Source organism: Chenopodium quinoa, unplaced genomic scaffold, assembly GCF_001683475.1.
Source record: "Chenopodium quinoa cultivar QQ74 unplaced genomic scaffold, ASM168347v1, whole genome shotgun sequence".
NCBI lineage: Eukaryota > Viridiplantae > Streptophyta > Magnoliopsida > Caryophyllales > Amaranthaceae > Chenopodium > Chenopodium quinoa.
The window spans coordinates 3,368,803-3,386,748 of NW_018745617.1; the positions used below are offsets into that span (position 1 = coordinate 3,368,803).

The window sequence follows — 17,946 nt, forward strand, 5'->3', positions numbered from 1 at the left end:
TACTAAGGTTGATTAAATTGTGGTTTCTAGTTTGTGTTATACATGGCCTGATTCTGTATGCATATTGGCAATGGGAATTGTGATATGATGAGTGATGAAACAATAGTAGCCTACTTTGAATGATGTAAGATGTTTATGCAGTTTAGTCCCTTTTTGTATGACTCCCTTTATGTGTGTTCTCAAGGACTATGCTTAGAGAGAACCTCACCAGTGTTGCCTAAATGTATGAGTCCCTTTTGTTTAGTTCTCAATGACTATTTTAAGAGAGAACAAACCAATGCTGCCTATATATGAGTCCCTTCCTGAGTCTCTTTATGTGTGAGTGAGGAAATGTGTAACAAATCCAAATGATGAAGGGACTCATTTGATATTTGAAATTCATAAGTTGGAATTGCTCCAACAACCGCATATGCAAGTTGTTGTTGAGGGAACCACTTATGCAATTTACTATTATGTCATAAACCCAGCTTCTGATGGATTTACATGTTTTTTTTTTTTTTTTTTTTTTTTTTTTTTGTGTCTGGTAAACATAATGTCATCACTTCATGCACATAAATCAACACCACTTAAATACTCATAAGCAATAAAGCCTTCAAAAGGTTGTACATAGTCAAAAGAAGCTAGTTCAGACTGCCTTACAACATATGACCTGAATTTTCACAAAATACACATAACCAATGAATTTTTTAAACTGGTAAAGCCAAAAACACAAAAAACAACCTAGAAATTTTACCACTTGCTTCATAGCTCTTCATTGGTTATATGTGGCAGTCTGCCACCCTCCCATGTGCCTGACATGTTCTTCAATCTGCATCAACTTGCATGCCTTCATCTTCTTCATTGCCTTCCCCTGTTTCTATGAATAAAGTGTTCAAATGTTCAACAGCTTGTTGAACCACAGCCCCCTCCACCTCTAGCTGTTTAGGCAGCATGCCAAGTCTTTCCAGCCTTTTCTTCCCTTTGTGTGGTGGGGTGAAATTGTTGCCACCCAAATGCTTCAGTATCTCTTCCATGCAGCATTGTAGTGTTATCCATGTGTGCCTGTTTAGTATTGGATTAAGAGTCATAAGCCTCTTTCATTTTGTCAATGAGTTCCCCCAAGTTCTTAGGAAATGATTGGTACTGAGGATTGACTGTATTGTATTGAACAATCCAAGATCTAACACATTTAGATCTGGTGACTGAGCTGGTTGATAAATGAACTGTATGTTGAACCCATCTCACTGACATGCATGCTTGAATTCCTCATCCTTAGGAACTTGATGAGGTCTAGCATTATCCCACTGAATCCAAATGTCCTTCGACAGATCTGATGGCCATTTACTTTTGATTGCTGGAATCACATTGTGAAGCAGCATTTACCTGATTGCATCCTTGTTTACATTCTGTGTTGCCTTAATTTCCATAGCTCCAGCTTCTCTATTCTTGCTTTTTTTCTTTGCAATTGTCTCATAAACAAATGGAAAGATTCCATACTTTCCATCATGTACCACTTGACTTTGGGAGTAAAAAATTGGCTTGCCAATCATAGCCATGAACATGCCTTTTACCTTGAATCTTCTGGACTGTTGGCCCCTATATGGATTAGGTTCATTTGGAAGCAAGTAGAACTTACTTGTCTCTGGATTAAGGTAGAACCATTTTTCATCGATGTGTACATGTTGCTGGAAATCCTGAAATTTTGGTTTGCTGTTCTGTTCAGCGGGCAGCAGATGACTTAAGACCCATTTTAATCTTGCCACCATGTGGTTGGATGTGAGGGCTGGGTGATTTGGGTTTGTATGGGTCCTTAGCATCCCTTTTTTCTTGAGCTTGTGAATGGTGACATGTGATATTTTAAGAGCAGCCCCATAGCTTCTCTCTGTTGTCCTTTTATACAAAGGGACTGACTGAAGAAACTCATCTGTATACTCAGTTGGTTTTGGTCGTGTTTTACCAAGCTTCTTACTTATGACATCTATCACATTCCCCTCTGCCATTTACCTTTTGATGTCTTTGAATAATCTCTGTATTGATGATCTGTGAACGTTAAATTTCCTTGCTATTTGTGACTAAAAGCCTCTTGGCAGATCTTGACCATCCATGTTGTGTAGAAAAGCATCAACAATCTCTCTATTTTGCATTACATTTAGTTGTTTCCTACCTTTGAGTTGTGCCATTTCTTCTTCGTTGCCCATATTTTGGCTGTTGTCAGTTTGGTTGTTGTTGTCACTTTCTCCCATGGAGCTTGAATCATTGTATTCCATTGTTGTTTCTTCATGTAGCAACTGATCTATGCTAAAAAAATCATCACCTAAATAATCTGACATTTTAATGTTTGAACTTTTGGTGCTTACAGATTTCAATAATGGTGATGAAGTTGGGATTGCTGGTTTTTTTTGGAAGTACTCAAGCTGAACCTAGAAGAAATATTGCTGCTTCTAACCTAGCACTAATTAGTAGTAGTAGGATGCTAATTTATTCAGTGTGTAATGAAGTTTATGAAGAAAATTAGTGCTAACTTTTGGGAGGAAAACATTCTGTAATTTGGTTAGGGTAGAGCATTTGGTATGTATATATATTTTGAACAAGTAAAACTGTTTGGCAGGTTTATATATACTCCTCTGAATGAAAATTTCAAATGGAGGGAAAAATTTGAGATGGAAAAGTTACATTTTTTATTTAAAAGTAGCTGAAAAATTAGGAGGAAAACAAAACCCCACTAAAATTTCATATTCTCTCTCCTCTTTTGTTTAAAAAACGGGACCACCTTTCCCTCCCTTTTTATGTCTTAATCACATGCCCCTCCTTACAATTATTCATACTTAAACAATCCTTAAAAGTTTTGCCTAGGAGTTCGCGCATGACCCCTTTGTTGCAAATAACTGTTAACGGAGGTAGTATTTCTTTTTACAAATTATTATAAAATTATAATTATAATTCATAATTAGTTTAAGTAAAATCATGAATTGCACAGAAGTTAATCTAGTGATCATATTATGCACATATATTGGAGGATATATTTTGGAGGATATATTTTGGATATATTTTGGGAAATTATTAGGATATATTTAGTTTCCATATTTTATGCTTAGTATATATTTTATGACTAGCATAATATCTTTTTGATATCTTTGACTATTTCCTAATTCTATCGGGTTTGGGAACGATGTATTATTTATTGGCCATAACCATCATGATTGTAATTCAAGTGATTGAGTTTATTCAATTTATCAAATTCTCTCTATATTTTAGCATGGTATCAAGAGCAGGTTAAAATTTCTTTTTTTTTTCCCAAACTCATAATATGGTCGGGGATGATGAATTATCTCCTATGTCACCCCCTCTCACACGTGTGGTTTCTGGAGTCCAGGGGGGGAAATATTCAGTCCATGGTGTTTCAAATGCAATTACGGGATTGCTTGGTAATGTTAATGTTCCCGATAATCGTTTGAATGGAAAATTTGATGCTACCTCTTGGATTATTGACACAGGGGCAACACATCATGTAACCGGAGACAAATCTTGGTTGTTTGATACAGTGTCTAGAGTGTCCTATTGGTCTTCCCAATGGTGACACCGTATTGGCTTCTTTAATTGGTTATGTTCGTTTGTCGGACAAGTTTATTCTAACCGGGGTTCTTTATGTTCCTAATTTGAGTTGCAATTTGCTTTCTGTGTCACAAATTATCGATGAGCTTAATTGTACTGTCCAATTTAACCCTTATATGTGTGTTGTACAGGATCAAACGAAGGAGCTGATTGGAACGGGAGTTAGGAGAGACAGATTATTCCATTTTAGCAATTCAGATTCGGTGAATCACGTTGATGTGGGTGAAGCAAGGACGACCTTGGAGTTGTGGCATCGTCGAATGGGTCATCCCTCAGAAAAAGTGGTTAAGTTACTTCCTCATGTTAGTGGCAATAAACATAATCTTTCTAAAGGGTGTGAGGTATGTATGCGTGCTAAACATCCTAGAGATAAATTTCCTTTGAGTGATAGTAGAGCTTCTAGGGTTTTTGAGAAAATACATTGTGATTTGTGGGGTCCGTATCGACATGTTTCTTCGTGTGGAGCTCGTTATTTTTTAACTATTGTTGATGATTATTCCCGAGCTGTTTGGATTTACTTGTTGGTTGATAAAACTGAGGTTTTTCAAATGTTTTTAGCATTTGTTGCTATGGTTGATAGACAATTTTCTCAAACCATTAAGGTTGTGCAAAGTGACAATGACACTGAATTTAATTGTTTGCATGATTATTTTAGTGCTACTGGAATTATTTTTCAAACCTCTTGTGTGGGGACTCCACAACAGAATGGGAGAGTTGAGAGAAAACACAAACACATTCTTGAAGTTGGGAGAGCTTTAAGGTTTCAAGCCAATTTGCCTATTTATTTTTGGGGGGAATGTGTTCTTGCCGTTGCTCACCTAATTAATCGTACACCCACTCCCTTGTTACAAAATAAAACTCCATTTGAAATTTTGTTCAATAAACCTCCCTTATTTGATGCCCTTCGTACTTTTGGATGTTTGTGCTTTACTAATAATCAGAAAACAAATGGGGACAAACTTGCAAGTCGAAGTAGGAAATGTATTTTTGTGGGATATCCCTTTGGGAAGAAAGGATGGAGATTGTATGACCTTGAGTCAAAAGTTTTTTTTGTGTCACGTGATGTGAAATTTGTTGAGGAAGTGTTTCCTTTTTGTAGTCCGAAAGTTGTGAATATAAAGTCCACGAATTTTGATCAAAATAATGATGTTCATACGGATTTCATGGAGTATGAGGTGTTTGATGATAATGAGTAGTTATGGGCGACGAGATCATTTTACAGATCAATGAACAAGCTGTCACGAGTGTCGAAAATATTGTCCAACACACGCAGCAGCCCGAGACAAACCATGCCGCAGCCTACCCGCGGCAGCAGGGGCCATCCCGCAGGCAGGCCGCGGAGTCTGTTGCCCAACAGCTTGTCTCCCTGTAGGAAGATGCCGCGGGCGTGGCCTGTGAAGCCGCGGGCGCGGGAGGTGAGGCCGCGGGTGCGGGGTCGGCTTCCCAGCAGCAGCCCGTTAGTTCTGCCTTCCCCGATGGATTTCCATCGGGCTATGGGTCGAGTGATCACCGATCGAGTGTAGAACCCTTAGGTAGGGGGTTCCGTGAAAAAATTCCCAATGTTCGTCATCGTGATGTAGGGAATAATTTCAAGCCTTTAAAATCCCACTAGCTTGACCCCACTGTGATCATACACTAAAGTACAGTGGCGTCCAAAAGGGAAGAAGATAGAGCAAAAGAGTCACAACAAGTTTTTAAGGAACTTGTAAACCGTTCACGAGGTGAAGGTTACACCCCTTAACGATCCAAGAGATTGTCAACTCTATAAGGTCATGAACCAAATAAGGGTTCGGGGATGAAGGTACAAATCCAACCTAAAAGAGATTGAACCTGCCCTAATAATAGGCCTCTACTTTATTCTGCTCGTATTCATGTGCGCTTTCTGATTAACATGCAATCCATAGGATTAACCCTAAACCTGTTTAATCTATGTTGGTTGAATATTAATGCACATACAAATCTATTATTGGCGATCACTTGAATTATAATCACAATTAACCCTAAACAAGATTATTAAAAATTTTATTAAGCGTGATTGCAAATACCAATTCCCTTTAAACATACATAAAAGATGATCAAACAATAACAATATATAATATATATCAAGCAACATAATCAATAATGATTATGAATAATAATAATAATCATCATAATAATAATAGTAATCATGAATAAAAATAATCATTATCAAAATAATAATAATAATATTCATAAATTATTATAACAATTATAATCATAATCATGTTCATGTTAATATTAAGGCATAATAAACATAGCAAGATCCTAGGCATGATACTAACAAGATTAATAACAAACCCTAGCATGTCACTAAGCAATAAAAATCAAATCTTTAACCCTAACATGATACTAACATGAATTAATATTAGGAAGAACATAGGAAGCATCATAACAATCATATTTAATATTAAAAATACCCTAGACATGATACTAGGAATATCATAATAACAATGTAAACATGATTTCTACATCATAAATTAATTAATCAATAAAATCCCTTAAAGTACTTACTTGGATGCCTCGTACCTCTTTCTAATAACAAAATACACACGTTAGTAACTTCAAGGAAAATAATAAACAAAGCAATTAAATTAAATAATTGAAATAGAGATTTGGGACCAAACCCTCAGAAATTAAAACCTTTCACGTCTAAGGCGAAGGCAACTTCGAATATGGCTAAGTGTTTCTAGATCTTGTGAATGCGGAATTTTGTATTTGAGAAAAGGCTAGTTTAGAAAAAGATAGAGAGAGAGAGAGAATAATCAAGAAAATCTTGATGAGAGTTGATGATTGATTAAGAGGAGATATGACCTCTATTTATAGGAAAAAAGAGGGTCGAAGAATTAAGAAAAGAATCCAAATTCGAATCGAAATAAAACTCGTAGACAGCAGTTTTTGCGGATTTTGTTTCTATCATATCTTTTGATCCAGAAATCAGAATAAGATGAATAAGATGTCGTTGAAAATATATTGAAGTCTAATTTCTAACCCAATTAGAATCAGATTAAAATATTTTTTAGAATAAAATATATGAATGAAATAGTGAGACGGTGTCAGTTTTGGATAGAGTTTGATATCTTATTCATATCTTTTCCGTTATAGCTCGGAATTATTATTATAATATATCATTGGAAAGATAATTTCAAGATCTATCCAACCATATAAAATTTGGATAAAAAATATGAGGCACGAAAATAATATCTGACTGTCTTTGAACATGTTTAAATCCGAATAGAATTAGGACTTTAAAAAAGGAAAGTTTTATAAAAAAGGAAAGTTTATATTTAAATCAAATTCCTTAATCTTATCTTTTCAAAAAAGGATAATTAAGATATTTTAGAAACTTATAGAAGATTCTAATCAATCCTAATTAGTTTAGGAATAGGATTAAACCTTTGAACCCTCCTCATGATCATTGGGTCGTAGGTAAAATCCGGTTTGGGCCCAGTTTAGTATTTTGGCCATAACTTCCTCATTATTCATCGGAATTGGGCTTATAATATATCGTTGGAAAGGTCTTTGCAAGCCCCATCCAACTACACCATTATTGGACCCTTATCATGGTCCAAAATAAACTTGAATGGACGTTTTCATAAAATAGAGTGGGTTTTCGAAAACAGAAAGAAGAGAAAAGAAAATAAAAGCTTTCCGCAACACTAGACTTTTCCACACTTTCGTTTCATTCGATTACGATTCGACGTGAAAGGTACTCATCACCGGGTTTGGTTTTGGGGAGACACAAATGGGTGTCTACACGTGACTATGTGACTCACTCAGTTTTTGCTAAAAATCCGTCTCCGTCCACTCCATCTCCAATCCCTCCTTCAGGTACGCCTTACCCTCTAGCACATTATATAAATTGTGACATGTTTTCTGTGAATTATCGCAAATTTCTTGCAGCCGTTGTTTTGGGAAAGGATCCAAAATCCTTTAAAGAAGCAATGAAATCCGAAGGTTGGTGACGTTCTATGAAAGAAGAAATAAGGGCATTAGAAGATAATGGAACTTGGACATTGGAGCATCTTCCTCCCGGCAAGAAAGCACTAGGTTTTCAACGGGTGTATAAGACGAAATTTTTGTCTAATGGTGATATTGAACGTCTCAAGTCACGTTTGGTTGTTTTTGGTAATCATCAAAGAGAAGGTATTGATTATGGTGAGACCTTTGCTCCGGTTGCAAAAATGACTATTGTTCGCGCTTTTCTTGCTATAGCAGTTTCAAAAAACTAGGAGATTCAACAGATGGATGTTCATAATGCTTTCTTACATGGTGATGTTGAAGAAGAGGTGTACATGAAATTACCTCCAGGTTTTGAGAGCTCGGATTCGAGTTTGGTGTGTCGTTTGAGAAAGTCTTTGTATGGGTTGAAACAAGCTCCGAGATGTTGGTTTGCAAAGCTCACTACAACTTTGAAAGGGTACGGTTTTATTCAATCTTACTCTGATTATTCTCTTTTCACAAATACTAAAGGCAATGTTCAGATTAATGTCTTAGTTTATGTTGATGATCTTATTATTTCTGGGAATGATTCCGCTGCATTAACTGTGTTCAAAGCTTTTCTTGGTGACTGTATCAAGATGAAGGACCTTGGTCCTTTGAAATATTTTTTGGGCATTGAAGTTGCTCGTAGTAAATCAGGTTTGTTTTTGTGTCAACGAAAGTACACCTTGGATATTGTTTCTGAAGCAGGGCTATTGGGTGCGAAACCAAGTGGTTTTTCGATTGAGCAGAACCACAAGCTTAGTCTTGCTAGTGGTGAGTTACTTGCGGATCCTGAGTCTTATTGTAGACTAGTAGGGCGGTTGATTTATCTCTCGGTGACTAGACCAGATTTGGCATATTCGGTTCATATTCTTTCTTAGTTTATGCACGAACCTCGGATTGAGCATTGGGAAGCAGCTCTCAGGGTGGTTCGTTAAAGGGTACTCCAGGATAGGGTATTTTGTTAAGTGCAGATAGTGACCTGACTTTGCAGGGTTGGTGTGATTCAGATTGGGCGGCGTGTCCTCTTACCCGTCGTTCGTTGACTGGTTGACTAGTTTTTCTTGGTAAATCTCCTATTTCGTGGAAAACCAAGAAGCAACCAACGGTATCTTTCTCTTCTTCTGAGGCTGAGTATCGGTGCATGGCTTCAACCACACATGAGTTGAAATGGTTGAAGGCATTGCTTTTGAGTTTGGGTGTCCAACACCCTAAGGCGATCAAGTTGTTTTGTGATAATCAATCTGCTTTACATATAGCTCGAAATCCAGTTTTTCATGAATGTATAAAACACATTGAGATTGATTGTCACATTGTTCGTGATGCTATAACAGAGGGCTTAATTGCTCCTTCCTATATCTCCACTAAGGAGAACCTTGCAGATATTTTAACTAAGGCGCTTGTGAAGTCTCAGTTTGATCATCTTCTTTCCAAGTTGGGCATTTACAATCCCCATGCTCCAACTTGAGGGGGGGGGTATTGGAGGATATATTTTGGAGGATATATTTTGGGAAATTATTAGGATATATTTAGTTTCCATATTTTATGCTTAGTATATATTTCATGCCTAGCATAATATCTTTTTGATATCTTTGACTATTTTCTAATTCTATCGGGTTTGGGAACGATGTATTATTTATTGGCCATGACCATCATGATTGTAATTCAAGTGATTGAGTTTATTTAATTTATCAAATTCTCTCTATATTTTAGCAACATAACACTTATTCGGTGAATTATCACATTAATATCACGGTTTAAATTCACTAGCTCTTTCAAAAAGAAGATGAAAATTTCTTAAACAAAAAAGCAAATGAAAATAAAATTGTTTATGGACGCTTATATTGTTGGGAACTAAAGTAATTGGTGTGACCCAAATTTTATGGGCCCATTGTTTGTTGGAGTACCCGTGCATATTTAAGAAGTTTAAGGAAAAATCAAATAATGTTAGTTCTTGTTGATGTTTTTTCTCGAATTATCTATTTGAACATTCGAGATAATTCTTGACATTAGAAGAAACTAGAAATATGATTTGTGAACTTTCTTGAATTTAACGGTTACAAGGATGATGAAGTGAGTTCTATAACATACTACTATAAATATTGGTGATGGAACGAAAGTCATTCAAGATATATACACAAGAAGCCATATCTATATATATACAAGCCTTTCTACTTTTTATTACCTCTACATTTTTTCTATGAATCTACTATTCTATTTATTATACTACTCTGATCTTTATATAGATTAAACATAATAATCATTATGTAGAAAACTCTTAGATACAATGTTGTTAGTTCTTCATAATGAAAGTAAAATTGACTTATTTTTAAAGCATAAACGTCAACTTTTCTTAAGCATACCCTTCTTATTTATTCAAGAACAAAATCGGGGAGGCTCCATTACTTTTTTGAACTATTTTCATTTTGCATACCATTCTTATTTATTCAAGAACAAAATCGGGGAGACTTCATTACTTTTTTGAACTATTTTCAGTTTACTTATTATTCAACCTTATATCAAACTCAAAACTCAATATCTTAATTGTAAAATAAGAAACATGATTTGACGCCAGATCTTTTTTAAGATTATTAATTAATTCCAATATTGGAACCTTTACTTAGTATTACTTCAACTTTTTTTATGGTTTTATTTCATATTTCTTCTTTCGGATTGATGACCGATTCTTTTAAAATATCTCATCATTTATAATTTTGGTGAATGTTTTAAATAATTACCCATCACAATCAATCACTCAAGCATGATAGAAGTTCCGTGGATAAGGCGACGAACTAGCATCAACGCTTTCATTTTGTGCTATTGTATAGATTAAGATTTTGGATTTGGGCTAGTATTAGCTAATTAGAAGGGTTTTATTTTCAAATTTATAAGGAAAAAATAAAGGCACATGAGATTGAATCTAACCCTTTTATCTAATTCTAAAATTAAAGGCTCAATATTTTATTAAAAAAAACAAATACTTTTACAATTTGACTGAATGTTTATTTCCCATGCATAAACCCTATATAGGCCATATCCTTAGTTTATGTATAAAACGTTATTTAATTTTATTAAAATTATACATTTGTATATTATTTTGGTACCTGTATAGAGGAGGAGTGATAAAGTTCATTGTAATTGACATATAAAAGTCTTCTAACTTATAAGATATAACACGCGTATACACTAATATACCATGTTAAATATTAATTGTTTAAACACAACAACTTTTACGTTGTTTATTTATTAATTTAACCATATATTGTAGGATTAGTCATAAATTTCATAGTATATATATAGATTTCAATATATTTTTATTATTATATGATTATATTATAATCAACTTGTATACCATGTGTATCAAATAATGATACGTCGTGTATTGTACGTGTTTTAGAGTCCGTTCAATTAGTTTTCAAGTCTAGATTAGTTATTCATAACTTACTTTAGCTTGAATTGGTTTGGTTGTGATCTGATCATGCGATGCTTTTATGGGTAGATTCGTTGTTTTTTTATTATTATTTTTATTTATGTATTTCAGGATTTAACGAGGCTATGTGAAGGTTTTACGAAGTTGTGGATCTTGATCATATCTTGCAATTCACATAGAAAGCCAATGTTTGAAGTTGAAGTCATTTAAAGCTATTCTCCAGCCAGATATGCCCATGTCACACAGAGACATGGGCGTGTTAATGTGTTTTAAAGTTGCAGAAATTTGGATTTTGATGTTTTACATGAGGCATTCCCATGTCTAACTGAGGCATGCCCATGCCACGTTGAGTGGAGTTGACCCAGAGAGGCACGCCCATGCCAAGGTGAGACACACCCACGCCTATGTCTCTACGAATGTTATTATTGCTACTATTATAGCCATTCTAGTAGGGCTGCAAACGATCCGAGTTGAGCCGAGTTTTAGTCTGTTCGAGCTAAGCTTGATAAGAATTATTTGTGTTCGAACTCTCTCGAGCTTAAACAACCTTTTAAAAATCTTGTCCGAGCTGGGTCGTTAAAAATTTGCCTTGTTTGAGCTTTGTTCACAAACATACTCTTTTGCATTTTAAGTTTAAGAGGTTCGAGCTTCAAGGGGTTAAATCGGGCTTGATTGAATAAACAAGCCCAAATTTATCATTAAAAATATGATTTCTTTCAAATTTTAATATATCCATTTAATTTTATATAAGATATTTATATTCTTTTTATAGAATAAGGTAATAACGGAGATTTCATGCCTTTACATGATGAAATATGAGTACTTTTTACAAATATGTATGAATAAAGATTTATAAATTTTCCAAGTTTTAATTGTCCATGAAAAAACTTATAAATGGACTTAAATTAGTTGTTCATGAATGCTACCGAGTTGAACATGATGTTGTTCGAGTTTTGTTCATTTATTTGACGAGCTTAAGATTTTTGTTCAAGCTTGTTTGTTAGCTTAACAAACGTGTTTTGACCAAGCTTTGACCGAGCTTGTTCGCGAGTAGTTCACGAACGTATTGGGTCATTTACACCTCTACATTCAAGCGAGACACGCCCACGTCAGAATTTGACATGCCCATGTCTCGCTAGAAGTTGAAGAAAAATTGATTCTGACTTCAGGTACGGGCATGTCATGTGTGACACGTCCATGCTTAGACGAATTTGGTGTGTTTTAATCAGATTTCTTTCCTTATTCTATCTTATTTTTTGGCTTTATCATAAATACTCTTTCACATTTTAATTTCACTATCTATCATATTAGAACCCTAGTTTTCTCTACAGGCTTCATTTTCATTGTAAATCAAGATTATGCACTAAAGTTTCTTTGTTTATCTCTCGTAATTCTAGATTTGGTATTTTCTTATTCTCTTTAAATCCTTTAATTATCAATTATGTTTTCTTTAATTCTTGTTATTGTTTTGATTAATATGGGTGAATAGTTTCCTTATTCCAGGACAGAACCCGAATATAATGCATGATTTAATTATTTAAACTCTCTAACGATAATTGCAATTGATATGCTCAATTGATTGTGCTCATGCCAATACTAGATTAGGGGTAATTAGTATTGTTATTAATTCATTGTTTTAATCGCAATGAGGGTTGGGTTTTGACGGGTTTAAATAAATCAATTAAGGGTTTGAAGTTCATCACGGGAGTAGTTGAATGGATGATTAGGAAGTTAGAGTAATGTGCTCAATGTCTTTAATTTACATGATTTTACAGAAGTAGGCTTGATTGTGATTAGGGAAGCCATTGATAACTCGCAATAGACCATTGGTACTATTTAGGGATTACTTTTGCTCATTAATCAATTGAATTACATGTTCGGGGTAGAACGAGTATTGCATTAATTGTATTTGTGGTGATACTTGATCTTGGATGTTTATAGCATTTGATTTATCATATTACTTAGATTTAATCGTTTTAATTATTTTTAGTTATTAACTCACTATTACTTTGGTTACTGTTTAGTATTTATTTGAGTTTGTCTAATTAGTCAAACCATAGTCTCTTGGGATTCGACCTCTACGTACTTGCTCAAAAATAACACCACCTTTGGGCGGTCTTCCAATAATAGCACCACCTTTTGATTATTCCAGAACAACAACACCTTTCACATGTATTTTCCAAAAATAAAACAAAAAATCGGTAACCTGTTTTATAGGTAACCTTGGGACACGTGTTCTAGTTTGATTGGTCAATTTATTTATTTTTATTTTTTATTTTGAAAAAACTTTAAAAAAACAAAAAAATTAAAAAAAATTAACCCCCCCTTCCCACGACTTTCACCGGCATCCACCACCCCTTCCAAGACCATCCACCTGAAACAACCCTATCCCCGGCCCCCGTCCTAGTTTCCAACCCCCTTTCCAGCACCCCCTCCCCTTTACCGACCCATTTCTGTCACCCCTCCCCTTCCCTACCCCTTTTCGGCACCCTCCTCCCCTTCTCGACCCCTTTGCACCACCTTCTCCCCTTCCCTACCCCTTTCCGACCCTTTCCCCTCTTCCCTTTTCTGATTTCGGCCCCCTCCCTCCTTCCCTTTTCAATTTCAGCTTTCTCTCCCTAATTTCTGTAAGCTAGGGTTTCGGTGGTGGGTTGTTTAAGGGCGGGGGAATGGGTGGAGGGGTGTCATTCAGGGGAGGGGGGAAAGGATGGGGAGGTCGATCGACGACGAGGGTGTGGGGAGGGGCGCCGGCGAGGGTGGGGCCTGGGTAGGGAAAGGCCGGCAGGGAGGCTTGGTGGTGGGTTTTTTTTTATTTTTAATTTAACTTTTTTTTAATTACTTAGATTTTTTTAAAAAAATAAATAAATAAAAATAATTGACCAATGACATTGTGACACGTGTCACAAGAACCAGTAAAACAACACTACTAGAAAACAGCTTAATTCCGACAAAAAAGTTTCGTCGGAAACACCTTATTTTCCGTCGGAAATCGTGTTTCCAACGGAATTCCATCGGAAAGTGTCGTCGGAAAAGTATTCGTAGAAAAATCGACTTTTTTCCGACGGAATTTCCGCCGGAAACACTTTTCCAACGGAAATTCCGACGGATTTCTTGCGTCGGAAGAGGTTTAATGTGTACGAAAAAGTCCGTCGGAAATTCCCGACGGAAATTCCGTCAGAAAATCCTTTAAAAAAACAAAAAAAGCCCCCACCACCCCATACCACCACCAGTCCCCACCGCTAAACCACCACCTCAACCACAACAAAAACAATTAAAAAACTCCTCAAATATTATTTCCCACAACCACCATCAACCACCTTAGGCGAACCACCACCAACCACCCTAAGCAAACCACCACCGACCACCTAAGATGACCCAGAAAAACTCACCAAAACCCACTAACACCTAAAGACCAACCCTCACCCATCCACCTACCTAAAATAGACCAGACACACCCACACCGGATCCACCTAACCCAAATGGCCAAACCCTCACCGAACACTAACCAAAACACCCAAACCCTTACCTAGATCTACATCACCACCGCCACCGACAAGTCCCCCGCCACCACAATTAACCATAAAATTAAAAAAAAAGTCTAAAAATAAAATAAAAAAATACATACCTTAACGAATTTCACCAACAAAACCCCAAAATTGGCTCGAATTTGGGTTTTAAAGGTCAAATTCGACCATGAAAACTCTAGATCTGGAGTTTTCATGGTCGAATTTGACATGAAAAATCATTAATTTATATAATTTGGCAAGAAATTGACGAGAGCACCACCAACCATGCTCGTGGGCATCTTAAACACCACCAACCATGCTAGTCGGCGGCTGGAACACCACTAGCCCTACTCCTCAGGCGCCGTGAACAGCAACAACAAAGAACAAAAGAGATAAAGAGAAGAGGAAAGAGAAGAGGAGAAAGAGAAAGAAGATGCGGAAGGAGAGAGAAGAAGAGGAGAGAGAAGAAAGAGAAGAGGCGGAATGAGAGAAGAGGAAATAGAGATAATGAGGAGAAAAGGAGAGGAGGAAAGTGAGAAAGGCTGGGAAGGCAGGAAGCCCGATTTTAGGGTTTCTAAAAGAGTTTATTTTTTAAAAAATTATATTCCGACTGAATTTCTGTCGGAAATTTCCGATGGATTTAAATTCCGTCGGAAATGGTATTATACGACGGAAAATTCTGTCGCAAAAGTCTAAATTTCCCACGGATTTTTATTCCGTCGAAAATTTAGAATTTGTCCAAAATATCCGATGGAATAAAAATCCGTCGGAAATTTTGACTTTTGCAAGGAATTTTATGTACGTCAGAAGCATTCCGTCGCTATTTGTCTGTTTTCTAGTAGTGCAGGTTACCAATCGGTTTTGTTTCATTTTTTGCAAATACATATGAAAGGTGGTGTTATTCTGGAATAATCAAAAGGTGGTGCTATTATTAGAAGACCGCCCAAAGGTGGTGTTATTTTTGACAAATTTTCCTAAAAAAAAAATGAAACACAATAATCAAAAACAAAATGAAACAAGCAATAATGTTACTTCATAGTTCATACTAGCAATAAAGGTCATCCCCAGGGGAAACACCAAGCTGATTACAATACTTAGTATAGTAACCAACACGAGCATTGACAGCCGGTGTGTTCCCTCCATCACATTCGCCTCCATTGATGGCTCGAATCGTGGAGGCGAACCCTTGTCTAGAAATGATACGAGAGTGGACATTGTTCATCCAAAACCAAAAGGCTGTCCTAAACGCGATTACCGGATCATTGGCAACTGTCTCTGGTGCATTCAAACCGTCAAATCCAATGCTTTGCCCGGCTGGTCCGTAGTTGTAGTTCCATGTGATTTGAATTGATCCTCGGCCGTAGTATTGCTTCTCTGAGTTGCAAGGCCATTCAGTTGCCTCTTGTTCACAATAGGTTGCTTTCACAATTTCCTCAATGTAGCAAAAATCTACAATTAAAAAAAAAAGTTAAGATTATGTTCCATATATAAACTCTACTATGATCATGCTTAAAATGATCATTATTGTTCTTAATTTTGATTGGCTATTTTTTTCTTTTTTTAAAATGCTGGGTCAAACATCTTTTTTATTTATTTCTGTTTTTTAATTCATTTTCTTTATTCATAATCTTTAATATTCATCTTTATCTTTAAAATGACTATCACTAATTCACTACACTTAATTTTCATTTGGCCAAATTTTACTTTATATACTTTCTCTGTTTTATTATACTTGCAACACTTTCCTAAAATGGAATTGTCACAATATTTGCAATTAACTATAATTGAAAAGTGATTTTGAGGAAAAGTTGCAATATTTCCCTTATTAAGTACATGGCCCATTAATTTATACTAACCACTCACCTGATTTTAAAGAATACTAGTTTAAGTCTCGTGCAATGCACGGTTTTTATTTAGCATTTTTATAAATTATAATGTTAATTTAACAATAATTAATAATTAATTAAAAATAAAAATTAATATTTTTAATTGAAAATACTTGATTTTCTTTTCCATAAAATACCTATTATAAAATATTATATGTCAAAATATTTTCATTGAATGCATATAGAACATACTTTATATATAGTTGTCAAATTGAACGTTAAATATTACAGGATATTATATTATAATGTTCATAAATATTTGTTAAAAAAAGGAAAGTAAAAGTGGCGGGAATTTTTTTAATCAAAACCTGACAAGTGTCATATCGGATTCGCCTTTAGTATAATGTAATTGATTACTCCGTAAACCATGTGAATTCCACTTTTATTAAATACCGTGAAAAATGGTGTATTACAACTATTAAAAACGGAAGAAGTACACTATTGTATATATCATACAAGTAAAATGACATAGAATCTATTATAACATACTTACGAGGAGTTAGACAATATATGTAATATTTAATTACACTAAATTATTAATTTATAGTCATGCTGATAGTGTAATTTGAATTATAAATTTATAATCATGCTAATAGTGAAATTTGAACAATAAATTCATTAGTTTCTAGTCATGCTGATAGTGTAATTTGAAATATAAATACTTACGTCCAGTTTCATGTGTGACACGAGCAAAGAAGGCAGCAACTTCACGCTTAGTATCTTCAGAGGATTTACCACCAGTTCCGAACTTAGGATAAAAATTGAGTGCCTCCAAAAAAGCAGACCTACTATAGAAGATTTTACCAGCACAACTAGAGGAAGCTTGGTTGATAATCCCATTGAAGAACTCTTGTGTCACTAGGTTTCGGATCGGAACACCGTTACCTGGTCTCGGGGTACTTGGGGTTGGATTTCTAAGCACACATGGGCCTTCTCGACACCCGTCGCCACAGTATTCGGCGCGTTGCCACAGAAACCCCATTGGCTGCAACATACACCAGGACCACATCCACAATTTTGAGCTACTACTAGGGCGCTTGACATACAAGCAACTGCCATAGTAATGACCAAAATTGATCGTAGGGAAAACATTTTGGACTTTTTTGCTGCAAAATTTTTAAGAAAGAGATGAGGAAACTCAAAGCAGATTTATTGGGTTTTTATAGGTACATAAATGATGAAGGTGGATCTAGAGAAGAAATTTACTTGATTAGTTAGTGTTTAATTATGCTAATCGATTATTGTCTAATACGAGTATCGGAGTATATCATTATTTAAAACTATAGTATTATTCTGTCCCTTTGTTTTAAAATAAAGCCTTCTTAGTTTGACTTTTCTTGTTACATTAAAATAAATAAATAAATAAAAGAAAAAAAAATCAAATTTGGACAATTAGAAATTGAAGGAATAATTTCATCTATTTTGTATAAATCGCAACACTAAACATTGTACATAGTTATAGGAAAATTTTAGGGTAGGTATCAAAGGAGGATCTTATATGATAAAGTATGTCAGTGGGTTGGGACTTATTCAT

At 35.3% G+C, this 17,946-nt stretch overlaps 1 pseudogene; it reads right to left on the reverse strand.

Annotated features, from left to right (window-relative positions):
* Positions 1-15,457: 15,457 nt before the first annotated feature.
* Positions 15,458-17,504, reverse strand: LOC110716705 (annotated as a pseudogene).
* Positions 17,505-17,946: the final 442 nt, after the last annotated feature.